At 39.4% G+C, this 26,831-nt stretch overlaps 1 protein-coding gene and 1 pseudogene across 3 annotated transcripts in view; both read left to right on the top strand.

The window, feature by feature from the left end:
- The window catches only part of Cecr2 (CECR2 histone acetyl-lysine reader), a 168,821-nt gene that overhangs the window by 82,030 nt on the left and 59,960 nt on the right, over positions 1-26,831 (top strand). The window lies entirely within an intron of this gene.
- Positions 16,653-17,882, top strand: LOC114104883 (serine/threonine-protein kinase 40-like; annotated as a pseudogene).

Below are 26,831 nucleotides of genomic sequence, written 5' to 3'. Positions count from 1 at the left end.
AAAGTATTTCTTTATTTTTCGGAATTCTTTTCATAAAAATCTTTCATTAAGTCTAATACCATTTTCCTAACAACATTCAAGGATTCTCACTTTCTCATTACTGCCCTCCCTCCCTCAGCTCCTCCTCACTGAGAACCGGACTCTACAGATGTGGATAAAACCTAATTAGTAAACAATATTCTATTTTCCAGTCAACTTGAGGGCAGAGTTAAATGAGTGTGGTAGTAATTCTTAATGGTCAAAAGTTGGGTAAAGAATAAAATGAACCCAATTAGTTGTGAAGAAATGGAATCCTTGTAAAATATTCTTTAAACCTCTACGCTTTTCAGACTCTTACAGTTTTTTCTTTTATAAAAGTTGTGATTCCGCTTGGTAAGTGGAAAGAATGAATTATGAGTCTAGGCTCATTTAGTTTCTTAGTGGAATTGACAAGTAAAAAATAAAATGAACAAAAAACTTTTTTTAAAAAAAATTACTGTATATGCTTAAATCTAGGCAGCACACTGCCTTCCCAATGAAATAATTTAGTAAAGTTTTTAGTGGCATATTGACTTACATACACTTTTCCTTTTTAGTAGTGCTAAGAATCTGACCCAGGGCCTTATGGTTGCTTGTCAAATGCTGTACTTCATGTGAACTAAAAATAAACTTTGACTGATATGGATGAAATAATAAGTTTGTATTTGGAAAATTTATTTGGGGGATTTTATATAAACACTTGAATTTTTAAGTTTAGAAATAATTTTTTAAAAATATTTGGTTTTTTAGTTGTAGTTGGACACAATATCTTCATTTTGTTTATTTATTTTTATGTGGTGCTGAGGATCGAACCCAGGGCCTCTCACATGCTAGGTAAGCGCTCTACCGCTGAGCCACAACCCCAGCTCAAGTTTAGAAATAATTTTGCCACTGCTGCTGCTTTTCCTTTCCTCTTTAGCTCCTCCCCTTCTTATTCTTGGAAACAGTTTCTTCACAATCACTAGAACATTTTTTTTTCTTTCTTTCTTATTGTTGTTCTTGTTTTAAAAGAGACAGGGTCTCTGTTGGCTCAGGCTGGCCTTAAACTCCTGAGCTATGAGATCCTGACTTAGCCTTCTGGGACTACAGATGCATGCCACCATACCCACCATTTTGAAGAATTCAAGTACAATTTTCTAGAGTCCTTCACTTTTCTCAAGTTAAAAAATATGCTTCTAATTATAATAGATAATCTTTACAATGCTAATATGTTTTGTTTCAGATGATTTTTTGGATTATATTATAAATCATTAATATCATACCCTCAGAGCATGTACTGAGTCATGGTAAAGATTTTCCTGTTTTCTTTTAAAATGTATTCAAATAGCTTCTGTAAATATCCAAATTTTTGGTAGCCCAAAATGAAATATTCACGTGAGCATCTTGTAATAGGAAAAACTCAGTAAGCATTAACATTCAAGGTAACACTATTTGTGAGATATAATTTTGCTTAAAAAAATCTTTGCCTCAGCTCATGACTCCTTTTTCTGTAAAATGGTGATATTAATACCTACCTTGAATGGTTTTGTGCAGGCCAAATAAGCTAATGTTATAAACCTGCTATATGCTCCCAAAATGGTAACTGCTGTTTATAAGTCCTTTTGTGTTTTTTCCCCTATATTCAGCTTTTCTTTCTTTTCCATACCATTGTTAGACTGTTCTAACAAACAGTTCTAGAAGGTTTGTGTGTATGTTAATTATTGAGGATTGACCCCAGAGCTGTTTTACCAGTGAGCCACATTCCCTGGCCTTTTTATTTTTTATTGTGAGAGAGGGTCTCACTAAGTTGCTTGGGGCCTTGCTGAGTTGCTGAGGCTGGACTGGAACTAGTGACCCTCCTGCCACAGCCAGGGCAACTTAGTGAAACTCTGTCTCACAAAAGATCTGGGGGGCTGGGGATGTGGCTCAAGTGGTCGCACGCTCCCCTGGCATGCGTGCGGCCCAGGTTCGATCCTCAGCACCACATACAAACAAAGATGTTGTGTCCGCCGAAAAACAAAAAAAATAAATATTAAAAAAATTCTCTGTCTCTCTCTCTCAAAAAAAAAAAAAAAAAGATCTGGGGATTTGAAGTATGATCTCTAGTACAGCAAAAAATAAAATTATGCAAGAGTTACAGATATTATGTCTGGCTACTTCCTTTAGAGCCCTCCTCTTCCCTGAAGTTGGCTTTTTGGAGCTGTTACTGGGGATTGAACCCAGAGGCACTTTAAAAGCCCACTGAACCACTTCTCCAGTGCTTTTTATTTTTTGAAACAGGGCCTCAAGGTTTAGAGTTTTGGTAAATGGCTGAGGCTGGCCTCAAATTGTAATCCTGTTGCCTAACCCTCTCCAGTCACTTAGATTACAGGCTTGTGTCACTATGTGTGGCTAAATTGGCTTTGATTTAGTCATTAGAAATTTTCTTTTTCAAAAGTTTCTTAAAATGTGTGTGATATTGGGAATTCATCCTGGGGTGCTCTACCACTGAGATACACCCTCACACTCTTTTTTATTTTTACTTTTATTTTTGAGACAGTCTCTTGTGTTGCTTTGCCAAGGTTGACCTTCAATTTGAGGTGCTCCTGTCTCAGCCTCTGAATCCTGGGAGTACAGGTGAGCACCCTGCAGTCATTGTAATTTCCTTTTTTTTTAAACCCAGGAATGCTTTTATTTTTTATTTTGAGAAAGGATCTCACTAGTTGCTCAGGTTAGGTCCTCCTGCCTTAGTCTCCAAAGTTGCTGGGATTCCATGCATGGGTAACCACACCCAGCAGTCATTAGGACTTTAAAAGTTCTAGGCAATTTTAGTGAGCATGCCAGGTTGATGTTCTCAAACCACCTTGTACATAGTGTCCAATATATTAGCCACTAGTGGCCGAATAAATTCATCTTACTTAAAAAGAAATGTCCAATATATTAGCCACTAGTGGCTGAGTAAATTCACCTTGCTTAAAAAGAAATAAGGGCTGGGGGTTTGTGGCTCAGTGGTAGAGAGTTTGACTGGCACATGTGAAGCACTGGGTTCGATCCTCAGCACCACATAGAAACAAATAAAATGTACTGTGTCCTTTTACAACTATAAAAATAAAAAATAATAAAAAGAAAAAGAAGTAAAATTTTGCTGGATGCTGTGGCATGTGCTTGTAGTTCCAGCTACTTTTAGGCTGAGGAAGGAGGATCAAGTTGGGCTAGTTTGTGCAAACAGTAACCCTGTTTCTTAAAAAAGAAAAAGTAAAATTTAAAGATTAATTCCTAGTTATGCCACACTTTGTGCTTTCTGTAGCCCTTGGATGGTTTGTGGTTACGGGATTGGACAGGGATAGTAGAGAATAATTGTAGACTCATCATCAGACAATTCTATCTTAACACTTCAAGAGCTTTCTGGGTAAATTGTAATTTTCAGGAGAGATTAATTTTAAGGAATGGATTTATGCCCTTTTAAAGTAGTTTTCTTAGGGAAAGTACACATCTCTATTTTGACTGAAAATACCTTTAGCATAGTACTCAGCTCAAAAGATAGAAGACTGAGATGGTGTAGACTGGGGATGTGGCTCAATGGTAAAAAAAAATGATTGGATTGACTGTTGAGCAAATAACAGGCACACTAGTATGAAAAATCAAGGTGGATATTATACACTAGTTAATCTAGTTTTCAGTTTTGTTTCAGTTCTTATTAAGTTAGGTTCTTAAAAATGTAATTAATTTATTGTGTATGATGCATGCGTGGTAGGAAGTAATAGGATGGCAAGTTACTGGCATTAAACAATAGTAGGTTCTTCCATTTAGTAGCTTTGTGACCTTTGGTTTTTCCTGATGTATCTTTCACCTTTTTAAAGTATGGTTAATAATAAAAACACTCAGATCATAAGCATTATTGAGGTTTAGTGAAATAGTATATGTAAAGCCCTAAACCACCACCTTGTACATAGTAGGTTTTCAGTAGGAGATAAGTAGCATTAATAATACATTTGCTTTTTGAGACTTAAGTAGATTTAATCCTGTTTCGTTACCAGGGATTGAACCCAGGGCCACTTAACCACTGAGCCACATCCCCAGCCTTTTCTGTATTTTATTTATAGGCAGAGTCTTGCTCAGTTGCTGTGGGCTTGCTAAGATGCTGAGGCTGGCTTTGAACTTTTTTTTTTTTTTTTTTTTGAGAGAGAATTTTTTTAATATTTATTTTTTAGTTTTCGGCGGACACAACATCTTTGTTTGTATGTGGTGCTGAGGATCGAATCCGGGCCGCACGCATGCCAGGCAAGCGCGCTACCGCTTGAGCCACATCCCCAGCCCTGGCTTTGAACTCTTGATCCTCCTGCTTTAGCCTCTTGAGTTGCTGGGATCCTGGATGTGAGCCACTGCACCCAGCTGGTAGATCTAATCTTGATGTACTGCCCCCACCTGCCTTCTTTTCTTATCCTGCTTCTGTTTGGCAAACTTCAGGGGCTCTGGGTTCTTTATTATACTGTGAGTTGTCTTCTCTTGAACTCTATAGCACTTTATCATTCTCTCTACCCTGGTCTGTCAGATACTACTTTTCTAATACTACTGTCAGTCCTTCTTTTTTTCTCAAGTTCTTTTCTTATCTAACATGTAAACATTAATGTTCTCTTTTTATGCTGGGGTAGTAAAACTCTGAATCTAGCCAATAAGCCACCACAACAAATACAAGCTCCATCTCCCTTGTCTATACTACTTACTGGATACCCTCACCTGTTTATTTCTCCCACACTTAAGGGAAATTCTGACTCTTAAACCTATCCCTTCTGTCTCTATAACTTGCACTGTTATCCATCTAGTTTAAACAGAGTCTTAGTACTCCCACACATCTAATTGAGAATTATTTGTTATTTCTTAATATTATGTCAACACCTTCTATATTGTCTGGATTGTAGTAGTCTATTTTTGTGTGTGTGATGGTAACCACCCCAATCTAGATCCACCAGCTCTTAATGGTAACTTCATTTCAACTATTTCTGTACATGGATGCATTCTTAGTAGACATAGTTTCTTTGAGACAAGGACAGTGCTTCAGTCAATGCAAGGCAAGTGAACATGAATTAACTGCAGGAATTCAAATGCAGGAATTCTGAGAAACAGATCATTCTGCCTTTAAGAGATTAGATTAATAAAAATGAGATAAATAAAAACTTGCCTTCTGAATTTCCTCTGTTTTCTGACATACAATTTGAATAGTCTTAAGTTTTAAATATATGTGCAAATAATTTAGATTCCTTGGAGGAAAAGAGTGACATAATTTTTTTGACATTTAAAACCAATTTAAAATTAGTTACTAATGGGAAAAAGTCATACTGACTTGATTTCTTAAAGCATGTAAACAGTACAAAATCCTGTGTGGTAATCACCATTCAGATGTATGTTTCCAAAAATAATATGGCTATATATCCTCTGTATGGATGTATTTCCATCTTTCTAGTTAGCAAATTGTCAGTTTAATTTCCCCAATCTCATTTTATCTGTTTTAATAAATGGCTTCATTTTTCACTAAAGTTTTTTGCCTACACCCAAAATCTTCCTTTCTGCTTTTCTTTTTCGCCTTGCATCTTCTCACCTACCTGCAGTTCTGTTATGCTATGAGCATAAATCTTGAACCTAATGTCCTGCTATTGCTGTAGTCCAAACCACCACTGTCTCATATCCGGATTATTATAATTTCCTTCTAATTAGTCTCCCTATTTTTCTTTGCCCTCTCGAATCTATGCACTACCAGCAGCCAGGGTGATAAACATTTAGATCCTCTGATTTTTCTGCTTAAAGGCTTTCCCGTACTGTGTCCAAGAAGACTTGACTTTTCGTTTTGTTTACAAGGCCATGCCTGATCTGTCCTCTCCTACCAACTTCATCTCCTACTGGGTTTCATCAGGCTTTCTATACTCCAGCCCTACCAGGGACTCCCTTTAGTTCTTCACCACCAGAGGACTAGCTTTTCAACAAGTCTGTTGCCTGTTTTTTTCTCCTCTGGTTAAATGGAAAGTACTTTCTGATACTTTTTGTATGGCTAGATGCTTCACATTGTGTAGGTCTCATCTCAGCAAGATTTCCTTCTCAAGTTACTCTCAAATTTGCATTAAAATATATTAGAGGTACAGCATTGAACCAGAGGTTCCTGTCCTTGATATATATGAACAGCATGGCATTCCACACCTATTGTTTGAATACTTCTTTAAAAAAAAAAAAGTAGATAAAACAAATTTCTTCTAAGGTTGAGGAAACAAGTGTGAGGGGCACAGGGGCTTTTACAGGCCTGGTGTATTATTAGACCTACCAGGAGGCCAGAGGGCCTTGCATAAGTCTAGGACTAGTAAGAGTTGAGACTATAAATTGAGAAGTGGCAGATCAGTTAGAACCTTGTAAACTATGGCTGAAGTTTGAATTATTTTTAGTGGTGGCAATCTTTTAAAAGGGTCTCTCTGGGGCTGAGGTTGTGGCTCAGCGGTAGAGCCCTCCTTGCCTAGCATGTGCAAGACCATGGGTTCGATCCTCAGCACCACATAAATATAAATAAATAATATAAAGGTATTATTTCCAACTACAACTAAACAATAAAAATATTTTTTTAAAGGGGTCTCTGGTGTATGTGGGAGAATGGGCTCTCAGATTTAAGAGGGAGACAAGGAAGTGTCTTAGTATGTTTTCTGACAGTCTGTATTCTGTAACAAAATATCTGAAACAGCATAGAATAGAAATTTATTTGGTTCATGATTCTGGCGGCCAGGAAATCAAAGAGGATGGCACTGGCAACTGCTCAGCACCTCGTGAGGGCGTATCAGGGCAGAGGGCATCACAGGGCAAGCAGGTCTCTTCCTCCCAGAAAGCTATAATGGGGATCTTCTCTCCTGATCTCTGTTACTCTTAATTACCTTCCCAACAAAGCCCCTCCTCTAAAAGCCATTAACATGATTTTTAAGGACTCAGTTTTCAGTGATAAACTTTAGCGATTTACATTCAATCCATAGCAGGGAGAAAACTGGTGGAGGTAGAAGTGAAGTGAATTCCTATCTTGAAGGTGTAGATCATAGAATTTGTGGTAGGAGTGGTTGTGGAGTGTGTGAGAGAAAAGTTAAGAGTGATAACCAAAGCTCTTTACTTAGCAGCTGAAAGAAGGGAGTTGTAAAACTACAGTTGACTGAAATGGGGAGGACTAAGAGTATGGAATAGTTAAGGGGTGGGTGATAATCTATATTCAGGTTTTGGGAGCATTAAGTATGTTTATTAAACTTGGTTGTTGTGTCAGAGGTTGGATATACTAAGCTAGAAAGAGAATTTCAGGAGATTTCTGAGTGTAATGGACTCTAAAAACCACGAAAAAAGGATGCAGTCACTTAGAGGTTATTCATTACACTTTTTTTTGGGCTGTGCTGAAAATTCAACCAGGGCCTCATGCATACTAGGCAAGTACTCAACCACAAAATATATCCCCAGCCCTACACCTAGTAATTTTTTTAAAAACACACTGTTTTTATGTGTGTTCTTCACTAATGGCAAGTTCAGTGAAAGCAGAAGTCCCTCATTTGTGAAGCATAATAGGCACACAGATGGTTATTGAATATGTATTGGAATATAGAAATCCACACACACCCCCTTTCATGACTGTATTGCAGAACATTATACTTATGTAGATCTTTTCATGCTGCCAATAAAAATATGTAAGTATTCTTATAAGTGATATGTAAATTTGACAAATTTTTAAAATGTCGACATAGCTTACAAAGAGTTGGTTGCATTTATAAGAGTATTTCTTTTCTTAAAATTTGGCCACAATAGCATTATCCACATTTTCCTCTATAACAGTTTACTTAGTGTGTACCAAAACAAAAAAACATCAGCCCTGCATTTCTTCCCATAAAGAATACTACGGCTGCTGGGGCATCAAGAATTATGTTTTAGTTTTAGAAGCTTTTTCTTGATATGATTTTATAGTTTGATAAACTTTTTGTCTGAAATTTTTCATATCTAAGGCATTTATTTTTCTGTGGTTTTTATTGGTACATTTTAATTACGCATATCAGTGAGATTCATTGTCACATATTTGTTCATGCACATAACAATAAAATTTGGAACTTTTTAGAGGGTACATGCTAAAACACCAGTGCCAGGTGTCAGGCTTATTCCCGTCTTGGCTCTGCCACTTACCACATTGTGCTATCACAAGTGCACCTCTTTTCCTTATCTGTAGGATGGGCCAATTGAGGTAATAAACATAGTTTAGCAGTGTCTGGCACATAGTAAGAGGTCAAAACAAGTCAGATAATATTATCATCAACTGAAGCACTAACTAGATTTTTGATATTTTGCACCGATGTGTGAAGTACTTTATAATTAAAGGAATAGAAAGTTTATATTAAATTTATATTCTAAGAAAAATGCCCCTGAATAGTGCTGGCATTCTGGTCAACAAGCCATTGTCATGGAGTCTTGTTTGTTTATGGAGAGAGGAATGTTGAACTCTTAAATTTAATGTGAAATTTTGTAAAATCATCATTTTTCTCCTTTTCATGGACTCAGGAGCTACACTCCCAACCCCTGAGTTTGTATTTTTAAAAGGAAGCTGTCTGGGGGCTGAGGTTGTAGCTCAGTGGCAGAGCGCTTGCCTAGCATGTATAAGGCACTGTATTCGATCCTTAACACCATATAAAAATAAAATAAAGGCATTCTGTCCATCTACAACTAACAAAAAAAAAAAGGAAGCTGTCTGAGTAGACAGAAATCTTGATATTGCTGCTGGATTCAAGAGACAAACTTAGTGTGAGTGGCTGTTAGTAATTTTAGTTAGACGTATAGGTAATAGCCAGTGTCCAAGGTGATCCACAGTGACCCTAGACTACTGATGTTCATTCTTTCAGTAGAGTTCCCTCTTGCACTGAATCAGACTGGCTGATGTGACTTAAAGAAAAATGTGGAAGCGACAGTGTGTCGCTTCTGAGGCTACAGCCTAAAGGACATTGTGACTTGCTCCTTGGTCTCATGGATCTCGTGTTGTGATGGATCACATGGTGTAAGGACACTCAGGCAACCCTTTAGAGACCCACGTGAAGAGAAATGGACTCCAGCCAATACCCTGCATCACTTGCCAACCAAGTGAGTGAGCTGATAGTGGACGTGTACATCCTTGTCTCCTTTAGTGCTTCAAATGACGGCACCTGACTGCAGTCTCACGAGAGACCCTAATCCAGTACTGCCTATGCCAACTTCTCTCAATTTCCTGATCTGCGGACCCTGTGAAAGATAGTAAATATTTGTTATTTTAAGCCACTCTGAGTTTTGTGGTAATGTATTAAACAGAAATAGGTATTAATGATTTGTTTTTACATATTTTTGAAAATACCGAATTTTAGGGCTGGGGTTGTGGCTCAAAGGTAGAGCGCGCTTACCTAGCATGCGTGAGGCACTGGGTTCAATCCTCAGCACCATATAAAAATAAAACAAAAAGATTGTGTCCACCTGTAACTAAAAAATAAACATTAAAAAGCATACCAAATTTTGCAAGAAAATTGTTACCTGAACCCCACTTTATCCATTTATTTTTTGACCTGAAATATGAGAAAATTATTATTATTATTATTCATTCTTACTAAGCACCAGTTCAACCCTGCAGAAAATTTCAGTCCTTACCTGGCTCCCTCCCTGAATACTTTATCAAATCAAGAGCTTTTCAAGTAAATATGTGCTCTTTTCTCTCTTCTGTATAAAATTTTATGAAATAAAGGTAAAGGATTGTATACATCTTACTGTAAAATGCTGCCCTGGGCTCTGGAGATCGTAGCTTTTCAGGCTTCCTTCACTGCTCAGGTTATGAAAGACTCTTATTTATGAACTGTTACAAAGCAAGTCCACCACTTGCTGCATGTATCATTCTGAAGGTCAAACGCTTTCTCACAAAGTCTCAGTCCAGTCTCTTGTCTTAGTTGCTATAGGTAGGGCCTTTTGACTTGCATCTTTCTATATTTTTTGTGGCATCCTGGTGGCACCTGGGTCTGGACCCAGAGGAGCAGGACGTACTTAAAAGTGTGGTGCTGGGGCTGGGGGTTGTGGCTCAGTGATATGCATGAGATACTGGGTTTGATCCTCAGCACCACATAAAAATGAAATAAATATATTGTGTCAACCTACAACTAAAAATACATATTTAAAGAAAAAAGTGCAGTGCTACCAGTCTCCCACTTGATTCATTCATCTTTAATAAAGTAGGAACTGTAAATCTCTTTTTTCTTGTTGTTCATTGTTTTTTTTAAGACTTGTCTTACTATGTTGTCTAGGCTGGCCTTGAACTCTGCATCTTCCTACCTCAACCTTCCAAGTAGCTGCAATGATAGACATGAGACACCATGCCTGACTCCTTATATTATTACAGTTACAGAGTGTCTCCATGCCAAAAGTGTTCTTGTCTATTGATTTTTAGATGTTCTCACTGAAGTTTCTATCCCTAAATTGAGAAGAACTCTTGAGTTAAGAGTTCCTAATAGGATACTGTACAGCTCTTCTTGGGAGAGCATTTAGAAATATGTGGGTTTTGGTTACAACAGTGTACAGGGTAGATCTGGTGTTTTGAGAACCAGGGTTGCCAAATAGTTCTCCATGTTCTTTCTCCATACTACCACTGGGAGGGAAAAGAGTTCTCAAACTCTGCCATGCTTCTGGGCAACATCTATACTTTCTTTTCATCTCAACCGATCATAAATCTACCATCCATTCAGTTGACCTCAGAAAGCTATTTTGTTTGGCCCTTTATTCCTGTTTATGTCAGTCACTTTAAGATTCTTAGATCATCATTCGTTTTTTAGACTAGTGCTACTCAAAGCATGGCCCATGAACCACTGCTGGTTCCCTGTCCACAATGAGATAAGATGCTTTCACCAGAACATAAGCCAATCATGTTTAATTCAATTTTCATAGCATAGTGCATTGACTTATATATCCTTCATAGATCCTGAAATATTCATGGTGTCTTTTCTAAATTACCAGTAGCCATAATCAACACCCGCTTGCTGTTTCATTATTGTCTCTTGAATGCTTTCTAGACTTTTTCTCCCAAACTAGCTCTTTCCAGAGGACATTACTTACTTTATAGCCCTCTTGGTGGTGTCTCTTTCCTCTGCTATAGCCCTTTTACCGCTAGACCTGGAAGTAGGGTTGATGTCCCACTTGCTTCCCATTGCCACTTTTAAACTTTCCTTCCTTCCTCCATTCCCTCCCCTCCCCTCTCCCCTCCCCTCCCCCCCTCCCTTTCCTCCCTTCCCTTCCTTCCCTTCCTTCCTCCCTATAATCCCTAAGGTTTGAAGTCATGCCAGCCTCTTTTTGTTATTAGGGTTATTTGAAGATTTTAGTTTATTATATCATGTACTCAGTGCTCAGTACTACTCCTGATTCAAATCTTAGTTATACAGTTACAATTCTCCAGTCCAGTCCAGTCTCATCTTCTTGCTTCTCTTCAGTGTAATTGTTTTCTTAAGCTGATTTATTCAGACTTCAAGCCAGAGCTAACCATGTAGGATGTCATAAGTGAATAAGAGAAATAGATTTCCAGCTCTCTATTCCAGCCCCATAGCTGGGCACTCCTGAGTCATGGCGGCAGGTAGGGTGAGGTGGGGAATCAGGTCTGCTGCCCCTGGGAAGCTGTACATGCACATCCATATTGGTATTTTATGCATATGACACAAAGAACAAAAAACCTAGGTGTTTTCATTGATAAACTTTAGATGCTCCAAAATTTGAATTTGAAGCATACTGCTGTAACCATTACCAGCTCCCTCCTAGAACCTTTGCTCCTACAGTCTTTATTTTCCCCTAGGGTTAACACACACTGATCCTTTACCTTTTCTCAATCTTAATTCGAGTCCTGATTCACCCTTCTGATCCACTTCAGATTTCATGGTTCTTCATTATAATTCCTTCCTTGCACATGGTCTGTAGTAATTATCAATTGGTGTGTAACAGGGTGTAATATATGCAAACCTGTCAATTTAATACAACACACACTTAATTACTTAAAAGTTCCTGTGGATCAGGAGTCCATTCGCAGTTTAATTGCAAACAGGGTAGTAGCTGAGGCTGTGGTCTCATCTCAAGGCTCAATTGGAAAGGGATCAGCAGATCCAAAATCATCTTGTTTTTGATATCCATGTTTTCTTCTAGTTTTCATAGTTGCCTGTGAAGTATTTAATGCTTTAGTTCCCGTTTTGTCAGAAACTCAATCCTGAATGTTTAACCAATTTTTTTTTTGAGTGGGGGAGGAGGTGTGTCAGGGTGTTGCTTGGAATTGTGAATTGACCCCAGGGGGCTGTACCAAGCAAGCTACATCCCCAGCCCTATGCTAAATTGCTGAGGCTGGACTTGAAGCCCTCCTGCCTAAGCCTCCCCAGCAGGGATTATAGGTATGCTCCACCATGCCCAACAGTGATTAAACAATTTTTGCAACACTTTGATATCCTATTGTTTTACTATGAATGAAAATGCCACCTTTATTCTAAAATCTTATGTAAAGCTGAGTTTGTGTTTAGTTTTTTCATCTACTTTGTATCATGTGAGTTTCATACTTTTTATATCACATTGTTGTTATGGTTCTATAACATGCATTGTTTTCTGGATTTGCTACTTTCTCATTTTATTTTACAAATTCCTGGAAGCCATTCTTGTAAGATACAATATAGGACATTAGCCTATTTTGTTCCAGAGTCCCAGGTAACATTCATTCAATGTCCTACACGTAGGATGGCATATATATATATAAAGATTCTGTATTGTCCCAGTGTCTTATTTATAGGAAAATCTGTAGTTTTTGTTCTTAATGATAATAAAGAATATATAAAGTTTAGATTAGGATTTCCAACATTTTAATGCACCTGTGTCAATTTTGTTAAAAAATTGACCAAATTGAAGTTTGTTGGAATTAATTTTGTTTTCTTTCAAATACATATTTTGGTCTGTCAAGTCTCCCACTCCCTCTTACTGTTTTGTCATTCATGTGAAACAGTATAGAGTCAGGGGCTTTTGAAGTTGTCCATATTAATAACTTGTTTGTTCCGCAATGAAAACTGTGAATTACTCTTTTGTAGCTTCAGAAAATCTGTCAGATATTGTGCTTCCAAAAATACAATTTAGAAATTTTTGTTTTCCTCAGGAAACTTTCTGAAACACCTTTTGAAGAACACAGTAACAACTTCCCCTCAAAGCACTGTTATAAAGATACCCAGCTTGTTTAGTCTTGGCCTTGGAAAAAGTGCCTTTATTACTGTAACAACAGTGTGGAGATGGTTTCAAAGAAATTAATTGCTTATTCTAAGTTTATTCTAAACTCTGTTAAAAAAAATATTGTAATAGAAATATTTACTCTTTTATTTCTGAGGCCTATGCCATTAATACAATGTAGAAAATAGATAAGTGGCACTATTTCCATATTTTTTAAATGACGAAAAAAAATTTTAACACATCAGGAGTAAGGGTAATATTTCATGTAATATATATCTTAAAATTTTTTTAATACCATTTTTGCTCCCTATCTGGTTAAACTTGGAATTTTTTCCCTTTCTCCTCCTCCTGCCCTTCTTCTTCACCTTCTTCTTACCTTGTTCCTCCTCCTCCTCCTCTTCTTCTTACCTTGTTCTTCGTCTGCCCTTTTCTGGACTACCACACTGGACTAAGATTTCAACTTCTGCTCCATGACTTAATGGCACTAGTTTGGTTCAGTGCATGCCTTTCCTCCCTCCCACGTCTTCCATTCTCTCTGCCTGCCTTACTTTATGTCTTTTTTCATATCTTCATTTCTTTCTTTGCTGAAAATTGAACTCAGGGCCTCAAACATGCTAGGCAAGTGCTCTATCACTGAGCTACAACCCCAGCCTATAACATTACCAACCTCCTAAAATAGTGGGTGAGTTTTTAAAGATTTCCCCCTCTATTCTCTTAACTATTCTGTTTGTGAGTCAGTGTTTTTCAGGCCCCTTTCTCTTCTCAAATATTCACAGCTGATGGGTGCTTCCGGTAGAAAAATAAATTCAGAGCACTCCCTGTAGTCCTCCCCACCTTACTTCTGATTGGGGCTAGGACTCATTTAGAACTTACCATCATTTGGGAAGCTCTTGACTGCAAGTATTTAGTGGTTTTTGTTACCAGTAGATGAATTTGTCCAGGTGAAGGAAATTAGCATTCCCCAGTCATTCGAAGTCTACTAGGGATTCAGGCCTTCTTTTCTCAGATCACAGTCCTCTGTGCACCACAATACTCAGAAATTTGTCTTTCTTCCAGATGCTTGTTGTGTTTGTCCCCTGAAATAGAAGGGTGAAAGTGAAGGAATGATGCTTCTTCTAACAGTCGAAAAAAATGAAGAAAGTTTGGGAAGTACCTGTTATTTATGAAAAATACACGTTTTCCATATGATCTTTATCTTAATGGGAAATAATGCCTAGAAGTTAGGTTGGTGTCATTTGGGAGGGTTTTGGGTGGTAAGCCTAGGAGTTTAAGTACATACCAATGTGGTGAGTTATTGGAATTCTTTGAAGTCTTCTAAACAAAGGTGATAATAAGAATGGGATCTAAGCAAACTTAACCTAACATTGGTTTAGTTTGTATTGAACATGGGAGACCAATTTGAAATCTAGAAGTTTGATTTTCAGAATCATCCACCTTAGTCTGTTCCCACTGTTATAATAGAAATACCTTAGACTGGGTAATTTATAAATAATAAAAATTTATTTCTCAACAGCTCTGGAAGCTGGGAATTCTGAGATCATGGTATTGGAAGATCTGTCGTTTCATGAGTGCCTGTTGTTCTCACATGGCAGAACTGGTGGAAAAGCAAAAGTAGAAGAACAATGTGTCCTTGCATGACAGGAGAGATGAAGGACTATGCAGCCAGCCAGCTAGCTAGCTAATTTGTTTGCTTTCTTGGGTACCAGGGCTTGAACTCAGGGGCACTCAACCACTGAGCCACATCCCCAGCCCTGTTTTGTAATTTATTTAGAGACAGGGACTCACTCAGCTTTTTAGCACCTTGTTGTTGAAGCTGGCTTTGATCCTTCTGCCTCAGCCTCCTGAACCACTGGGATTACAGACAGTGCACTGCACATAGTGACCGGCAGCTTTCTGAAGCCTCTTTTAAAAAATGAAAACAAGGTCATACATCTCATTCTGGAGGACAGAACCCTCATGACATTATCATTTCTCAAAAGGCCCCGCCTCTTAATACCAACACAATGAGGATTAAAGCTTCAACACAAATACAAACATACCAATCTATCCATTTTAGAGCAGTGGGAGTGAAGATAGAAAGGAATATATGGATTTAAGAATTTTAAAAATGCATTTCTTATTCATCATCCTGTGTTCTTTAATAATGCCTAGACCCAAAGCAGTGGTTCTCCACAGTTTGTATCCTAAACCCATCAATGAACTTCCCAGAGCAACACCTGTATTTGCTCTACCTGTAAATACTTAACATTTCTTCCAAAAAAATAAATTCTTTCATGGATGTAGGTAATTATTAAATGATTCCATATTGAACTTCAGGATAGCCATAAAATATTTCAGATGCTTTGTTTTTATAATGCTGTCATTATTCATATTTTTACTTATTATCATCTTTAGAATAGCCAGGATTGAAGGTTTCTCATTCTAAGGTATAGTCTTAGGTTTCAAATCTTAGATTCTGGAGCCTTATTAACTTTTTTCAAAAATATTTACTAAATACTTTATCAGAAGATAAAATTTTAAGGAAAGAGCACAAACCAAAAAATGAAGTTCTCCAAGGAATTTATTTAATTATGGTGGAGACAGAAAATAAATGCCTAGAACTAATAAATGGTAAGTTAAACTAGGAAAATAAAACAGCCTATAAAGATTAGAGATGATAGAGACCTCAAGAAAGTCAGTCAGCAGGCCATGCAGATACTAGAGGAAGAGCATTATGGGCAGAGGAACTAATTCAAAGACCCGGAGGCAGAAAGATGCCCAGGATGTTTGAGGAGCAGGCAAGAAGCTGATATGGTTAAGTGGAGTGACAAATGGATAACAATGGTAGGAAGTGATGATTTTTGATCAGCAGGAGGTATCTGAGGTAAGGTCTTAAAGGACATAATATAAACTTTGAGGGAGGCATTTGCCCAAAGGCATAGTCTAATTTAAGTTTAGAAGGCTCATTCACTGTTAAGATAAAGAACATACATGGGACTGGGGTTGTGGCTCAGCGGTAGAGCGTTCGCCTAGCATGTGTGAGGCCCTGGGTTCAATCCTCAGCACCAAATAAACAAAAATGAAGGTATTGTGTCCAACTACAACTAAAAAATAAATATTAAAAAACATAAAGACGTACAAAGGTAGGAATAGGGAGTTCAGTCAGGAGGCTTTTAAATAGTTGGAAGGTTAGACAAAGGGTCACGGAGAAAGTGTGAGAGTAGTTTTGAAGGTAGAGCCAATAAGATTTGTTAATTGATTTGATGTGTAAAGAGAAAAAGTTTAAGATCCCTCAAATTGAGGTGGTGGTGGTGGTGGCTGCTCATGCAGCTGTGCTGGGAGGTGGTGGTGAGCAGCTCCCAAGACCGTGGCCAATCCCTGTCCCTCCTGGACACAGTGCTGTGCTGAGCAGCCCCGGCTCCAGGCTGCTGGCTATGGGCAAGCAGAGCTGACAACCCGGGCAAGAACCCAGAATGAAGCTGAGAGCATCAGACAGAGGAGTCAGGGAAAAGTCGGCCAGAGTGAAGGCTCTAGGGAGTGGGATTTCTGGAAATAATGCCAAGAAAGCTGGACCATTCATCCTTGGTCCCCTTTTGGGCAACTCACCAGTGCCAAGCATTGTGCAGTGTTTGGTAAGGAAATATAGCACAGATGACTTTTATCAACTGAAGGGCCTTACCCTTGAGGAGAGGGAAAGGGGTGATCAAGCTATAGAGAGCCAAGAGAAGAGGCAAGGCAAGATGATGCCGCACACCAGGTACTCTGCTCTTTCTCCTGAACACATGGGACGGTGTAGTCCACTACCACGGGCCCTTCCAGCCCATTGGTCTTGGCACCTGGTGTGGGGAAGCTGAGTTGTGCTGAGCACTCCATCTGGTTTCTTGGGCCTTTGTCTTCCACCTCCCACACCTGCAGTCTTCATCCAGGCTCTGGTTGGTTTGAGTGTGTGCCGCTCCTGAGGACAGTTCCATACCCCTGGCGTTAGCCCTGCTGGGTCCACAGCTAAGCCATATCTGCCCACTTACTTCTCAGGACTGCATCTGTGAAATCATTGAGCATAAAGAATCTTGCTGAATGGTTAAGAAGATGAAGAAGCACATCTGCTTATCCTGGACTGTCTCTGTGCACACGACTTCAGTGACAAGACTGCTGACCTGATCAACCTGCAGCACTACGTCATTAAGGAGAAGAGGCTTATTAGCGAGCAGGAAACTGTGGTTATCTTATATTGCGCACAGAGACCTGAAGCTTGGGAACATGGTGCTCAATAAAAGGATATAATGGATAACCATCACTAACTTCTGCCTCGGGAAGCATCTTGTGAGCGAGGGGGACCTGCTGAAGGACTAGAGTGGGAGCCCCACTTACATCAGTCCTGATGTGCTCAGTAGCTGGCCATATAGGGACAAACTGAGTGACATGTGGGCCCTGGATGTGGTGCTTTTCACTATGCTGTATGGGCAGTTCCCCTTCTATGACAGCATCCAACAGGAGCTCTACCATGCAAGATTAAGGCCACTGAGTACACCATACTTGAGGATGGGTGTGTCTCATCCAGAAACTGCTGGTCCTTGACCCTCAGCAGTGCCTGGCTGCCATTGATAACTGCAACGTGGCAGTCCCTGTCATCTCTGAGCGGGCCTTTGCAAGTGGTTCCTGACACTGAGGACCAGATAAGCAATGCAGATAGCTCATAGGGCGTGGCCCAGCCCAGGCCAGTCCCTGTTCCCAGCCTGGCTGGACAGCAGGGATCCACAGCCCACATGTGGGCTCCCTCCACACCTCCAGGCAAAAAAAGGGAGTCCTCTTTGCTGGACCTCTCTGCTCCCAGCCCACTGGGCCTCTGTTCAGTGATGGGAGTTCTTTCTAGACTTGGCTCTTTCTCTAATCTCAGTAGCTTCTCTGAGGTATTGCACATGCGTGTTAGCCTTGCTTTCTTCTCCATCCTTCACTTGGTACCCCAGCACATGAAATACAATATGAAGGGAGCCTTTGACTGGGCTGGGGAGGGATACTCTGGGCCTGGCCAGGGACAGGGCCCTACTTGCATGCTGTCTCACCTCCACCCCTGGTGTTCGTAGAATGAACTGTGGGGTGTCTCCCCTCCCGCCTTGCCTCAGTAAATGGTGTGTCTCCCCTGACAGACCCTGGCCAAGGGCTACCATGGGCTGGGAGACTTATAGGGATTGGGGACCTGCCCGCCTGGCCTGAGAACAGCCCTGCTGCCTCTTTTGAGCCGAAATTTTGAAGTGGATGCCCGTCTTTCCAGAAATGCTGTTCTCACCAAAATGCCCTCTTCTCCCCATTTCCCTCACTGAATTTAGCTCTTTCTGGTACCAAGCAAAGACCCTTCCCTATGAGCCTACCTCAGAGAGGCTGAGTGTCCCCTTTGGGCAGTGTAAGGCCCTTTCTACCTTCCTTACTCTCCACTGGGGGAAGTAACAATGTTTCCCAGAGTGTGAGCTCTGGGAACACCCCCACCCCCCCCCCCACCCCCAGGGAAAAAAATGACTCTGGGCCTGGCCTTGTGAGTGACCTTGGGCAAGTTCCCAAACCTCCTTGGGCCTCAGTTTCCCCATCTGGAAAAATGGGGCCACCTCTTGCCAGCAGTAGCAGGGCCACCCATGCCCCTTCCTTCCCATGTTCCCAATCCAGCACTTGGGTGCCTTGAGCCTCTGCTTTGTTGGGTCTGTGGGAGCCCATCTGAGCTCAGCATTTATTCCCTGAGCACCCAGTTCTGCCTCTAGCTCAGCCGTGCAGCCACTGAGTGCCAGGGCATGATGCTATGGGGTGGGGAGGACTCTTTTTTATATTTATTTGATAAAGAAAATTCTCTTAAGGGAGCAGAAATGTAGTCGGCCTGGGCTCCCAGCCCTGTGACTGTCTGTTCTCTAGTGAGGCTCTGAGGCCTCGCCAGGGCCTGCCTTGGCAGAGCCTCTTTCCAGCAGCCCCTTGGGCTTGCTTTTCATATGTGATTTGTCTCCTTTTCAAAGCAATATCTTCAGGTCTGCAAAGCCCTGCCAGATAAAGGTCAACCCATATGTCTGGTTACACTTCTGGTGAAACACATGAGAGGAGATTGGGTCTGCCCTCACTGGTGTCACACACCTATTGTAAAGAAAACGGAAAAAGTCACAAAAAACTTTGTATAAAGGCATATTTTTGTACTACATGGGGACTCTTCCTGCATGTCAGCAATAAAACTTCCTGATCTTGGGGCGGGAAATGCCCCGAATTTTCTCCTGGAGCAACTGGAAAAAGATCCTAAGTATTGAGATTGAGGAAGTTAGAGGGGAGGGTGTGAAAAGGTGACATGAAATTTGAGTTTTGGTTACATTTTAAGTCCCTGTTTCATATTCAGTGGAGGTGTTAAGTGCAGGCATGAGACTGGCTAGGCAGACTTTGGAATTCTGAAGAAAAGTGTGAATGAGTTTGTCTAGCATAATGGATGGAGTTGGGTTGTTGTCTTTTTCCCTTCTTGGGGATCAAACTCCCCAGGACCTGACCTTGTGCATACTGGCAAGCACTCTACCTCTGTACCTCTGAGTACACTCCCAGCACATGGATTGATCCACCACCCCTTTTCCCAGTACTGGGATTGAACACGGGACCCTCTATCACTGAGGTACCTCCCTAGTCCTTTTAATTTTGAGGTAGGATCTCCCTATGCTGCTCAGGCTGGCCTCAAACTTGTGATCTTTTTGCTCCTGCCTTAGCCTCCCAAGTAGTTATTATTAAAGGTTTGTTTCACCTCACCTGGTTTCCATGGATGGAGTTTTAAGCCATGAAGCTAAATGAGCTCTCAAGGCCCAGAATAGAGGGAAAAGGGAAGAAAGGACAGGGGAAGAGAGGAGTTTCAGAGACTGAGCCCCAGGGGTAATTTCCAATATTTAGAATTGGGAGACTGTGGGAAACAGCAAAGACTGAAAAAGGAATGCTGGCATGGTGCTGTATGTGTCCCAGAAGCTAGGAAAGGAAAATATTTGAGATAGAGGAAATAATCATCTGACTTAAATGCTGCTTTTATGATGAGAGCAGAGAAACATTCATTATCTTTGGCTTGGTTGCAGGAGAAAAGTAGGGATGAAAATTTGTTTTGTGTCATTAATATTGGCCATAATATTTTGCACAGATTTTTGTTACTATCCTTTAGATCTTTGTCTTCATGGTTTTCCCACAAGTAAACTATTTTACCAGTTTTGAAACAGTTGCCTAAGAATTTCTTTAGGCCAACCAATGAAGTTTCTTAACTAGTAACACATTTTTATTGCTTTTTAAAATTTTGAGATAGGATCTCACTGAATGCTGAGCATCTTGCTTAAGTTGCTGAGCCTGGCCTTGAACTTGCAATATTCCTGCCTCAGCCTCCTAGGTCACTGGGATTATAGGTGTATACCATCACACCTGGCAACTAGCACCAAGTTTTAAACGTAATTAGGAAGGTGGGAGCACTGGGGCACACATTGTAATTGCAACTACTTAGAATGTTAAAACAGAAGGATCTCAAATTTGAGGCCTGCCTGGGTAATTTTAGAGATACATTATCTCAAATAAAAAAGACTGGGGGTATAGCTCAGTGGCAGAGTGCTTGATCAGCATGCCTGAGGCCCTGGGTTTGATCCCCAGTAAGTAACACACACACACACACACACACACACACACGTTATTAAATAATCAAAAGAAAAATTCTAGTTCTTAAATTGTCAAAGTGAATATTGTATTATAGTTAATGTGTTTGTGCTGTTTACATCTGAAAAATAGGGGTTTCATAGAGTATTTTTGCTCTGCAGTTCCTCTTTACCAGGGGTCAATTTAGTGAATGTTGACAGCTATCAGCATTATTTTAGGCTATGATTTTGAGAAATAAAAGTCTTATGTTTTCATTTGTATTGGTGCATTATATTTACACATAATTGTGGAATTCATTTTCATATATTTGTATGTATACACAGTATAACAATATAATTTGATCAGTTTTGCCCTCCAATACCTTTCACTCCTCCATCCTCCAGGACCCCTAGGAATAAAATTTTTATTTGGATGAGTCAGGGTTTTTCAATAGGAGTGTGTGTGTCTGTCTCCTGTGCTGGCCCTTTGGAGATTTCACTCTTCTATATGTAACTGTCATCAGAATACTACAGTATTCTACAAAGGCTATATATTTAATATTTTTGTTAGAACTACCTGGTGACCTATTTCTTTTTGTCCTCATATTCATCATTTGAATTTTTATTTTTTATCTAAAGTATTTCTTTATTTTTCGGAATTCTTTTCATAAAAATCTTTCATTAAGTCTAATACCATTTTCCTAACAACATTCAAGGATTCTCACTTTCTCATTACTGCCCTCCCTCCCTCAGCTCCTCCTCACTGAGAACCGGACTCTACAGATGTGGATAAAACCTAATTAGTAAACAATATTCTATTTTCCAGTCAACTTGAGGGCAGAGTTAAATGAGTGTGGTAGTAATTCTTAATGGTCAAAAGTTGGGTAAAGAATAAAATGAACCCAATTAGTTGTGAAGAAATGGAATCCTTGTAAAATATTCTTTAAACCTCTACGCTTTTCAGACTCTTACAGTTTTTTCTTTTATAAAAGTTGTGATTCCGCTTGGTAAGTGGAAAGAATGAATTATGAGTCTAGGCTCATTTAGTTTCTTAGTGGAATTGACAAGTAAAAAATAAAATGAACAAAAAACTTTTTTTAAAAAAAATTACTGTATATGCTTAAATCTAGGCAGCACACTGCCTTCCCAATGAAATAATTTAGTAAAGTTTTTAGTGGCATATTGACTTACATACACTTTTCCTTTTTAGTAGTGCTAAGAATCTGACCCAGGGCCTTATGGTTGCTTGTCAAATGCTGTACTTCATGTGAACTAAAAATAAACTTTGACTGATATGGATGAAATAATAAGTTTGTATTTGGAAAATTTATTTGGGGGATTTTATATAAACACTTGAATTTTTAAGTTTAGAAATAATTTTTTAAAAATATTTGGTTTTTTAGTTGTAGTTGGACACAATATCTTCATTTTGTTTATTTATTTTTATGTGGTGCTGAGGATCGAACCCAGGGCCTCTCACATGCTAGGTAAGCGCTCTACCGCTGAGCCACAACCCCAGCTCAAGTTTAGAAATAATTTTGCCACTGCTGCTGCTTTTCCTTTCCTCTTTAGCTCCTCCCCTTCTTATTCTTGGAAACAGTTTCTTCACAATCACTAGAACATTTTTTTTTCTTTCTTTCTTATTGTTGTTCTTGTTTTAAAAGAGACAGGGTCTCTGTTGGCTCAGGCTGGCCTTAAACTCCTGAGCTATGAGATCCTGACTTAGCCTTCTGGGACTACAGATGCATGCCACCATACCCACCATTTTGAAGAATTCAAGTACAATTTTCTAGAGTCCTTCACTTTTCTCAAGTTAAAAAATATGCTTCTAATTATAATAGATAATCTTTACAATGCTAATATGTTTTGTTTCAGATGATTTTTTGGATTATATTATAAATCATTAATATCATACCCTCAGAGCATGTACTGAGTCATGGTAAAGATTTTCCTGTTTTCTTTTAAAATGTATTCAAATAGCTTCTGTAAATATCCAAATTTTTGGTAGCCCAAAATGAAATATTCACGTGAGCATCTTGTAATAGGAAAAACTCAGTAAGCATTAACATTCAAGGTAACACTATTTGTGAGATATAATTTTGCTTAAAAAAATCTTTGCCTCAGCTCATGACTCCTTTTTCTGTAAAATGGTGATATTAATACCTACCTTGAATGGTTTTGTGCAGGCCAAATAAGCTAATGTTATAAACCTGCTATATGCTCCCAAAATGGTAACTGCTGTTTATAAGTCCTTTTGTGTTTTTTCCCCTATATTCAGCTTTTCTTTCTTTTCCATACCATTGTTAGACTGTTCTAACAAACAGTTCTAGAAGGTTTGTGTGTATGTTAATTATTGAGGATTGACCCCAGAGCTGTTTTACCAGTGAGCCACATTCCCTGGCCTTTTTATTTTTTATTGTGAGAGAGGGTCTCACTAAGTTGCTTGGGGCCTTGCTGAGTTGCTGAGGCTGGACTGGAACTAGTGACCCTCCTGCCACAGCCTCCTTGAATCACTGGGATTACAGGCATGCTGCACCACTCCTGGTGTTTTTTGTTTTTTTTTTTTAAAGAGAAATTAGAACTTGTTCTCTAAAAGAAGCTCAGTAGTTAGCAGCTTTTTTTTTTTTTTTTTTTAAATGTTTGCTTTTTGCTTTGTTTAATGTCTTGCTGGTCAAGGGCCCTGTCATTTTCCTTCTCTTGCCTAGCTTAAAAGAATTGTCCCTGTTTGATGTATCAGGTAAAAGATTTATAGACAAACAACATGATAATCTTTGAAGCTTCTGCTTAGAGGTATCATGTAGCACTACCACTCATTTCACTGGCCACAGCAGTTTTCTTGAGCAAGTCATGTGAGCAAGTGAGCTATCAGTGATGGTGAGAAATACAATTTTCTTATCAGAAGACCAATAAAAACTTGTAATAACTGGAAGACCAATAAAAACTTGTAATAACCATTATCGGCTGCATAACTGTATTTGAGTAAGATACAGATAGATGATCATTATGTCATTAAGAGAATATGATAAACCCCCAGAGAAATGAGCATCATGGAAATAACAAAGGGAATGAACTGAGATCTAGTGGTGCCTTCATTCAGCATTTCCCCAATGGGGCTGATCATCAAGATTCATCCTGGGCACTATAAAAGAAGAAAAGTTTGGTACCCTATTCCAGAACTATTAACACACTGGGCATAGGTGGAGGTTCAGGTAGAGCCTAAAATTTTACTTCAGCTCATTCGTGTTGAAGATTCTCCTCAGAATCTTAAGGGTTAAGAGGAAATAGAACAGATTGCAACATTAAAAATCAAATGTCCTGCCCTTCAAAATTTGAAACATGGGAAATTTCTAAGCTGGCTCAAAATTTTGTGTCACTGAACTTTTGAATAGTGGATACCAATCTTTATTCACTCCAGGAGATCCAGAATGCTAGTGCAGGAACCAGCCTTCCTGCTTTCTAGAATAGGCTGCTTTGTTGTTGATGACAATGATCAAGAATGAAAACAGGAGCCAACAATCCAGAGGAGCTAGTGCTGCTTTTTATTCCCCACCATCTCATGAGATGTCAGAACGAGGACTGCTGGGGATTCACCTGATCTTTTGAGATCATAAAGGATATAAAAATTGCCCTCTTTTGCATATGGTCTGTAGATTTCTGCCAAGGAGCAGTTTCTTAGAGGAGAGCCATTAATCAGGTTCTTGGTAGTAGAAGTAGGCAGAGCACTGGCCTTTAAACCTGGGGCTTGCTGCCTCCTCCCTCCCTACCCCACTTTCCTTCTTATGGAGGTACTTCAAGTACAAAAGGATTTGTGGAATAAAGAGAGGAGTATGCCCTTTTGCTGCTGCTGCAGCATCTTACTGAAAATAGGTAATGTGGGCTCATGTGGTGGGATCTTCCAGGGAATCTAAAAGGAAATGGACACCTTGGGAATAAAATAAAGTATTCCAGTAGCTAAGGTTGTGAGAGACAGAAAAGACACACAGTGGAACTCAGACTAAGTTGGTGTTTTGCATTTGAGAGGAAGAATGGCAAAAGGAACTGAGAGATAGGCTTTGTGTGAATTCCTGAAAGCCCAGAAAAGTAATTCTTCTCTATGTTCAGTACAAAGCCAATGTGGATTGATGTGATTTTGAAAAAAGTAGACAACTTTTTTTGTCCAGTTATTTTGCTAATTTTTGTGGATCTTGATTTTTGTAAGATTTTGTGATAAGTTCTTTATCTAAAAACCTTACCTAATTGAGACCTTTGTGTATTGAGTATTCTAGATTGGTCAGAAGGAAAAATATTTGTAATTCAACTTATGCTCATTAAATGTTTATTAAATTTTTCACTTGGCCTTCACCATGCAAAAGCTTCTTTTCCCAACAAAACCATGTTTGCCCCTTGGACTTCTCAAGTGGTCCCTCTATAAACCAAAATCAATTCACATATTCTGTCTCTCTTTTTTTTTTTTTGTACTGGGGATGGAACCCAGGGGCACTTAACCACTGATCTACATCCTCAGTCCTTTGTGTTTTGTTTAAAATTTGAGATGGCCTCGCCAAGTTGCTGAGGCTGACCTCAAACTTGCGATCCTCCTGCCTCCTGAGTTGCTGGGATTGCAGGTGTGTACCACCGTTCCTGGCTCACATGCTTTCATTCTTGCTTAGTCTGTGCCTTGTTCTTTTGTGATTGCTTTCAGATTACCAAATCAGACCTTACTTAATAGGCTTAAAGACTTAGCAATATCTGTAGGTCTCAGTTCTAAAAATGACATCTTACATATTCAAATTGTGTGGGCCTCATGTTTCCAAATAGTGTTTAGCACTCACCACATTCCCAGTACCAAGAACCACTAACCAAGGAGTCAAGAATCAGAAAAAAATGAGTCCGTTTTGAGGGTATGATTTCTCCTACACCCAATGAATATTTTCTTCCTCAAGAAGTATCCCCAAAACAAAAAAGGGGGGTGCTGGGGTTGTGGCTCAGCAGTAGAACGCTCGCCTAGCACATGAAGGCACTGAGTTTGATCTTCAGCACCACATAAAAATAAATAAAATAATAAAGGTATTGTGCCCAACTACAACTTTAAAAAAAGTAGCCTGGGTGTCTCTCCATACCACAAGGCAAGGTTGGATACACTGTTAAACTCTTGTTGTTTTGTGACTTCTTTGGAAGTATAGATAACATGCAGTTGATATATATTTGCACTAGCTTTGTGTTGCTGTAACACAACAAAGGTTTATTTTGGCTTCCGGTTTTAGAGGTTTCTATCTATGGTAGTTTGACCCTGTTGGTCTGGACCTTTGGTGTCGCAATACGTCATGGTGGAAGGGCCTGCCAAAGGAGGAAAAGAAAGGAAGGGAGCCAGAGCTCCAGCATCCCCTTTAAGGACATGTTCGAAGTGACCTATTAATTTAAAAAATTTTAACATTTCATTCTCAGTAATCTACCTTTTACTGAGTTTCTTTCCGCTGTCATCTTCCTCGTATTCACTTGCTGACTTCTCTTTGTCTTTTGGCCCTTGTTCATCTCTGCAGCAGCATTCTGACTATAACTTTATCTATCATGTTGAATTGAAAATAATGTTGTATGTTGCCTGTCTTCACTTCTAGATTCTATGCTGTTTGGGAGTGGGCTCCCTTTTTCTTCCTTATACCCCCCAGGACTTAACACGCCTGGTGTGTAGTATGTTTTCAGGAGCTGGGGCTGCTTCTCAGTTGTGTGGCACCCCCTGCCATATGTCTATAATTTGGTATAATGACTGAATTGATCCAATTGTGGGAACCTGTGATACTCAAACTCAAAGGCTGCCATTGTCTGAGCTTTTTTTTTTTTTTTTAAGTCTTTTTTTCTTGGGAGACTAGGATGCAAATATGAGCAGCTGGATGTAGATTGCAAGATTACATCCCACCTGAAGCTTCTAGGATTTCATCACCCAGATTGCTCTTTGTTGCCTCTTCCAATTCTCTTCCTTATTTCTGTTTATCTTATCTTTCTGTTTAACTTATCTTCTTTATTTCTGTTTATTCTGTAATTGATTGATTGATGAGTACCAGA

The sequence above is a fragment of the Marmota flaviventris genome, chromosome 3, assembly GCF_047511675.1.
Source record: "Marmota flaviventris isolate mMarFla1 chromosome 3, mMarFla1.hap1, whole genome shotgun sequence".
Taxonomy (NCBI): Eukaryota; Metazoa; Chordata; class Mammalia; order Rodentia; family Sciuridae; genus Marmota; species Marmota flaviventris.
Note: the sequence above shows the minus strand (reverse complement) of the source record. Positions and strands in the feature narration are given on the sequence as shown.